The sequence below is a fragment of the Kogia breviceps genome, chromosome 11, assembly GCF_026419965.1.
Source record: "Kogia breviceps isolate mKogBre1 chromosome 11, mKogBre1 haplotype 1, whole genome shotgun sequence".
Classification (NCBI taxonomy): domain Eukaryota; kingdom Metazoa; phylum Chordata; class Mammalia; order Artiodactyla; family Physeteridae; genus Kogia; species Kogia breviceps.
In genome coordinates this window covers 93327663-93333662 of record NC_081320.1, presented here as the reverse complement: position 1 = coordinate 93333662, position 6000 = coordinate 93327663, and the positions used below count along the sequence as shown (strand labels likewise).

Sequence of the window (6000 nt, the reverse complement as noted above, 5' to 3'; positions counted from 1 at the left end):
ATGTTCTTTGTTGTGCAAAAGCTTTTAAGTTTATTTAGGTCCCATTTGTTTATTTTTGTTTTTATTTCTATTGCTTTGGGAGACTGACCTAAGAAAACATTGGTATGATTTATGACAGAGAATATATTGCCTATGATCTCTTCTAGGAGCTTTATGGTGTCGTGTCTTATGTTTAAGTCTTTAAGCCGTTTTGAGTTTATTCTTGTGTATGGTGAGAAGGGTGTGTTCTAACGTTGCTGATTCACACGTGGCTGTCCAACTTTCCTAACACCACTTACTAAAGAGAGTTTGTCCCACTGTATATTCTTGCCTCCTTTGTTGAAGATTAATTGACCATAGGTGTTGGGTTTATTTCTGGGCTCTCTCTTCTGTTCCATTGATCCATATGTCTATTTTGCCAGTTTGATTACTTATAGCTTTGTTGTACTGTCTGAAGCCTAGGAGGGTTATGCCTCCTGCTTTGTTCTTTTTCTTTAGGATTGCTTTCTGGGTCTTTTATGGTTCCATATGCATTTCAAGGTTATTTCTAGTTCTATGAAAAATGTCATGGGTAATTTGATAGGGATCACATTAAATCTGTAGATTGCTTTGTGTAGTATGGCCATTTTAACAATATTAATTCTTCCCATCCAAGATCGTGAGAACCCATCTCAATTTACTGCCCTAGCCAACCAGGCACACTGCACCAGGTGGAAGTCTCTCACCTCACACTGAATTAGCATTGTATCAGTAACTTTACATCAAAATATTGTTTCAAACCTTAGGATTAGTTACTCTACCCCATGATTGTCATCTTAGGTTACTCCACATACTGTTGATTCCTAAATACTTTCTCTTCACGTTGTTCTGTACTTCCCTAAACCCCCTTCTTGGGTTCTTTCTGCTGTTTCATTCAAATCTGCATTTTTTTCTGGTGAACATGCTTGCCTACACATGGAAATACTTGGCTGTGCATTTCCTCTGATCTAACCACAACTTGGCTTGGCCCTGAGAATTCCCCTTCCCGTGTATCTCTAACAAAAGACCACTAGTCAGGATCCTTCTCTCATCCCCTGTTGCTCCAGATCTTTTCATCTATATATGAAGCCCTGTCATAATTGGAAATCATACATTTACCTCCACACAGATCACATGAAATAACAATTGAAGTTGTTTGCTTTTAACTGGAGAGTCACACTGATGATTATCACTGTTTTACCAAAAAGCTCAGATTATACAATTCAATATCTCTTTGTCAACACAAAGGAATAGAATCATTACATAAATAACGAAGTTTGCTTGGCAAAACTTTAAAAACAAAGAGATTCTTAGAGGAACAATTTAACAAAAAAGGTTCCTAGTGATGAAAAGTTGGAAACCAGAAACTTCAATTGCAGCATATTTACTTCTTCCAAGACCCCCTACACAGAATGCTTGAACATTAGAAGGGCTGCCAGGAAGTTTGGGCGGGAGCCAAGCAGGCAGCCAAGCTGAGATGCTAGGCCAGGAAAGATATCAATCAGGTCAAACCCACCCGGCTGGTTTATGACTTCTGGAAACCTCCAATTTTCCTTGCCTGTAAATTTGAGAGTTCGTTGGTGAAACTGTAACACTTATTTAGAAACTGTAACACTTATTTAAAGTAACTCAGTCACTTTACAGATGAGGAATTTGATGCATGAGGAGGAATGACTTGTTCAATGTCACAGAGTCAGGAGAGGAACGTTATCTCACTTGTTTCTGTTACACAACATGATAATGGGGTGAAACAGAAATTTAAAAAATACTGCCAGGGAAGAAACCAAAATGAATTTACTTAATAATTAAAGAATGATAAATATTATTTAAAAAAATATAGATGTATATCACATAAAATGCAGATTGTACATAAAATAATATATAAACAGTAAATTTACTAAAAAATAACATTCATTGCAAAGATAAATAAATAAAATACCTAGGGCTGAGACTATCTAGTAAGAAATGTTGATTTCCTGTTTGTGTTTACTTACAGTATAAGATGAGCACCTACAAATACTAAGCCTTCACAACAGGAGACCATCCACATTAAATCTACATGTCCAATTGTTTAATCATTGTGAATAACTGAATCCACGATTTCCTTTTCTTGTGAATATTTTTTGAAATGCCTAGTTTATTGTGCTATAGATGTAGTCAGAGTTCTTAACATATACTTCAGTTAGGTATATCAAGATGTTACATGAAGATCTAGAACTTAGGAAAGCATATATATATATACATACATATATATATATATATATATTTTTTTTTTTTTTTTTTTAAAGCAATCATCCTGGTCTCAAACAGCTATCAGTCAGGTGTGGGAAAGACACTAAACAGATCATTCCAGGATAAGGCCATCATTCCTGGGAGGGTGTTGTATATAGGACATAGAACATGAACAGCTCTGGTTGTGCATGTGAGAACAGATGACATCAAGGTGGGAAAAAAAGAAAAAGGAATTTAATTACAACCTGCCTTTCAGGATTCCAAAATGTAAATACTATGAAGTGTCTCTTCCCCAGAGCACCCGGAAAGGTAGAAAAGGCTCACAGGTGTATCATATCATGTGATCACTGCTGTGGAATTCAGGAAGGAGATGACTTCAATTAACGTTCTGATTCGCTTTCCCAGCCTTTTGGGAAGAGGGGCAGAGTGACCGCGTCTGTGAGGGGGATCTGAGCTCTGTTGTTGGCACTTGTAATGTGGAGGTTGAATCAGGACATGCAGTATCTTTGTGCTCATGAGCTCCCAGCAGCCTGACAAAGTGGAAAGAACAGGGGATTTAGAGCCAAGAAAAGTTCTACTAAAATAGTAGTCTTTTGACGTGAAGCTCATTATCATACTTGCCCAAGCTTCAGTTTCTTCTTTAAAGTAAGAAAAGCCATAGCCACTGTGCAGGATTTCCAGAGGATAAAAACAAACGGGATCATATATAAAAGGCATTTGGCATTTAAGGGGGCCACTCATCATTCTCCTGCTCTCTTCTCTCACTGCTGGGTCCATTAAAGGACCTCCCCAGCTGGACACCCTATTCCCTGTCCTTGTATCACCCAGAACATCCTGTTCACCACAGCCAGTGCCCCTCAGCCTATGCTTTCGTACCTGCCACCACTATGATTTAAAAAAAAAAGAAAAGGCAACTTGTCAAATGCTGCCTTTACCTGGAGAACCCGGTGTAAACTTTTATGAAAGCACTCAAGACCTTGCCTAACCTGCCTCCCCAACCCCTTTTTCCAACCTCTCCAGTTCCTCCCGGACCTACCTGGAGACGGGCATGCAGCAGCCTTGCCACTTAGAATGCCCTTGTTTTTCTCCTCTACCCCTTCAATTCCTACATATTTCCTTAAAGTTCAGCTTATACACTCACTGCCTTCTCGAACATTCCCAGGTAATTTTGGCTCATAGTTGTAGCACCCTCTTTGGAGATAGGGCATGTAGTGGCCATGCCATTAATTTAGCAGATTCTCTTTTATAGCCAAATAATTCTCAGTTCTTTAATGTGTTAAGCCTTTGTAGTAGGTGCTTTAAGTACTTCTAGATTGTTCCACATGTGAGGTCTCTTCTCCCCAACTGGATGACAAGTTTCTCAAGGGCAGGATAATGCCAGTTATCACATATGTTTAATATTATCCACAGGATGTATGAAGCGGTGTGGTCTAGAGAAAAGAAAAAACAGTATTTTCTTTGAAACAGGAAGCACTTAGGTTTTGAGTACACTGGTTATATTTAATTAAAATGATTAATATAAATAAATAAAAGCATGAATTTTCTCACCTCCAACTTCTTGGGGATAAAATATATAGGTCAACCCTAAAAGATCTCTTATCTGTTGGTTCCTTAGTCACCACCTTCCATTCCAGATGAATGTGCATAGCCTGAGATGGAAAGAAAAAAACCCAGGTGGCAATTTAGTAAAGTTTCCACAAGCAGGTGTGCTCTCCACCCTTGTCTGTTCCCAGCACAGCATGAGGTCACCTGAGCAATGGACTTGAAACACAATTGAAACAAACAAGAGTAGATGGTGAATTTCTAGCCTGACTGCTCCTAAACCTATTCTTTCTCGGCCTCCCTTTGAAGTTCTGCAAAAATAAGGCTGATGAAGCGTTTCTTTCATGTTCCCCAGGCCTCATGAAACCTATCATAACACCTCCCACATTCTGTGCCTTTTCAGAATCCGGCTAAGGAAAGCAAACACACACGCATGTCCCCTAGAGTCCTCCATCACTGTGTGGGCCTTTCATTTCACAGTCCTCTTGAAAGTGTTATTTGTGAAGCTTAAAATATACAAGCTTTCAGGGGGAGGAGACAAGTGCTCTGGAGAAAATAACACACCAGGATAAACCACATCACGTTGTTTCTTCTGGGACACATTTTGTTCTGGGAAAATGTCCTAATAGACTCTGAGTTCAGTGTTACTGCATATCATAGCACTGCCTGGGAAAATGCAATGATATTTTGTATGATGATATTGTAGTGAAATACTAGCTCTTCAGTACCATAAGCAGCAGACTGATGTGCAACACCTATTAGAAATAGTGAGCATTGAATATCTAATGTATCAAACAGCTCTGTGTGCAGGATTGGTTTCAGGGAGGGGAGGAAGATTTCATAAACGAAGGTGTGATACAAATTTTAGCACAATGCCAGCTGCTTTTTTATTCCAAAATGAAAAATAGAGGTGCAGCTTGCTGGGGAGACAGTACAAGACAGTGTACAAAGCACAGTCTTGGGTCACAAAGACCTGAACAGTGGTAAAGGCACCATGATTTATGTATTCTACACCTTTGGGTGAGTCACTTAGCTTTGTAGTTTAGTTTCCTGATTTTACACATAGGTGTAATAACTAATGCCTTCATATGATTTTTCTCTTACTTTTTATGGTCAATATAATAATGTCCAGCTCCTGAAACATGCTAAGCAATTAAGGTCATTATGGTTCTTGTCATTATCATGATGAAGGATCAACAGATGTGCAGCATCTGACAGAACTGCTGCCCCAACATCTTTCTCACTAGCATCAAATCATCTACCCTTACACACAGGGACAGCAAGACCAGGACAGGCCCCTAGCATTCTCATGACTGCTGAAGGCACTCTGACTTTCCCTGAAGTCTGCTGATAAGAAAAATGTGAAGAATGGGAAACATATAAGCTGTTAGGATTTATGGGCTATGAGCATTCATGATCTCCTCAAGAAATCCATTTCTTTACTTTATAGGCAGTTTTAAATACCAACAGAGTGCCCCATAACCAAAACTTTAGACTCCTATCCATCAGAAATTCAAAAATTTTTTCCTTCAATCTTTTTCTTAAAGTTTTTAATTTTTTTATTTTGTTTTAACATCTTTATTGGAGTATAATTGCTTTACAATGGTGTGTTAGTTTCTGCTTTACAACGAAGTGAATCAGTTATACATATACATTTGTTCCCATATCTCTTCCCTCTTGCGTCACCCTCCCTCCCACCCTCCCTATCCCACCCCTCTAGGTGGTCACAAAGCACAGACCTGATCTCCCTGTGCTATGCAGCTGCTTCCCACTAGTATCTATTTTACATTTGGTAGTGTATATATGTCCATGCCACTTTCTCACTTCGTCACAGCTTACCCTTCCCCCTCCCCATATCCTCAAGTCCATGCTCTAGTAGGTCTGTGTTTTATTCCTGTTGTACCACTAATCTCTTCATGACATTTTTTTTCTTAGATTCCTTATATATGTGTTAGCATATGATATTTGTTTCTCTCCGTCTGACTTACTTCACTCTGTATAACAGACTCCAGGTCTATCCACCTCATTACAAATAACTCAGTTTCATTTCTTTTTATGGCTGAGTAATATTCCATTGTATATATGTGCCACATCTTCTTTATCCATTCATCTGTTGATGGACACTTAGGTTGCTTCCATGTCCTGGCTATCATAAATAGAGCTGCAATGAATATTTTGGTACATAACTCTTTTTGAATTATGGTTTTCTCAGGGTATATGCCCAGTAGT

General features: G+C 38.8%; 1 long non-coding RNA gene across 2 annotated transcripts in view; it reads right to left on the bottom strand.

Moving 5' to 3' along the window:
• Nucleotides 1-1893: 1893 nt before the first annotated feature.
• Nucleotides 1894-6000, bottom strand: part of LOC136792183 (uncharacterized) — a 57698-nt gene continuing 53591 nt past the window's right edge. Inside the window, exons 2-4 of one of the 2 annotated variants that reach the window (XR_010835635.1) lie at nucleotides 3778-3878; nucleotides 3371-3659; nucleotides 2300-2759 (exon numbers count right to left, since the gene is read on the bottom strand). This is a non-coding gene — a long non-coding RNA (uncharacterized lncRNA). Of the gene's footprint in view, nucleotides 3660-3777; nucleotides 3879-6000 lie in introns of both variants that reach the window. The other variant, XR_010835634.1, reaches the window with a different exon arrangement.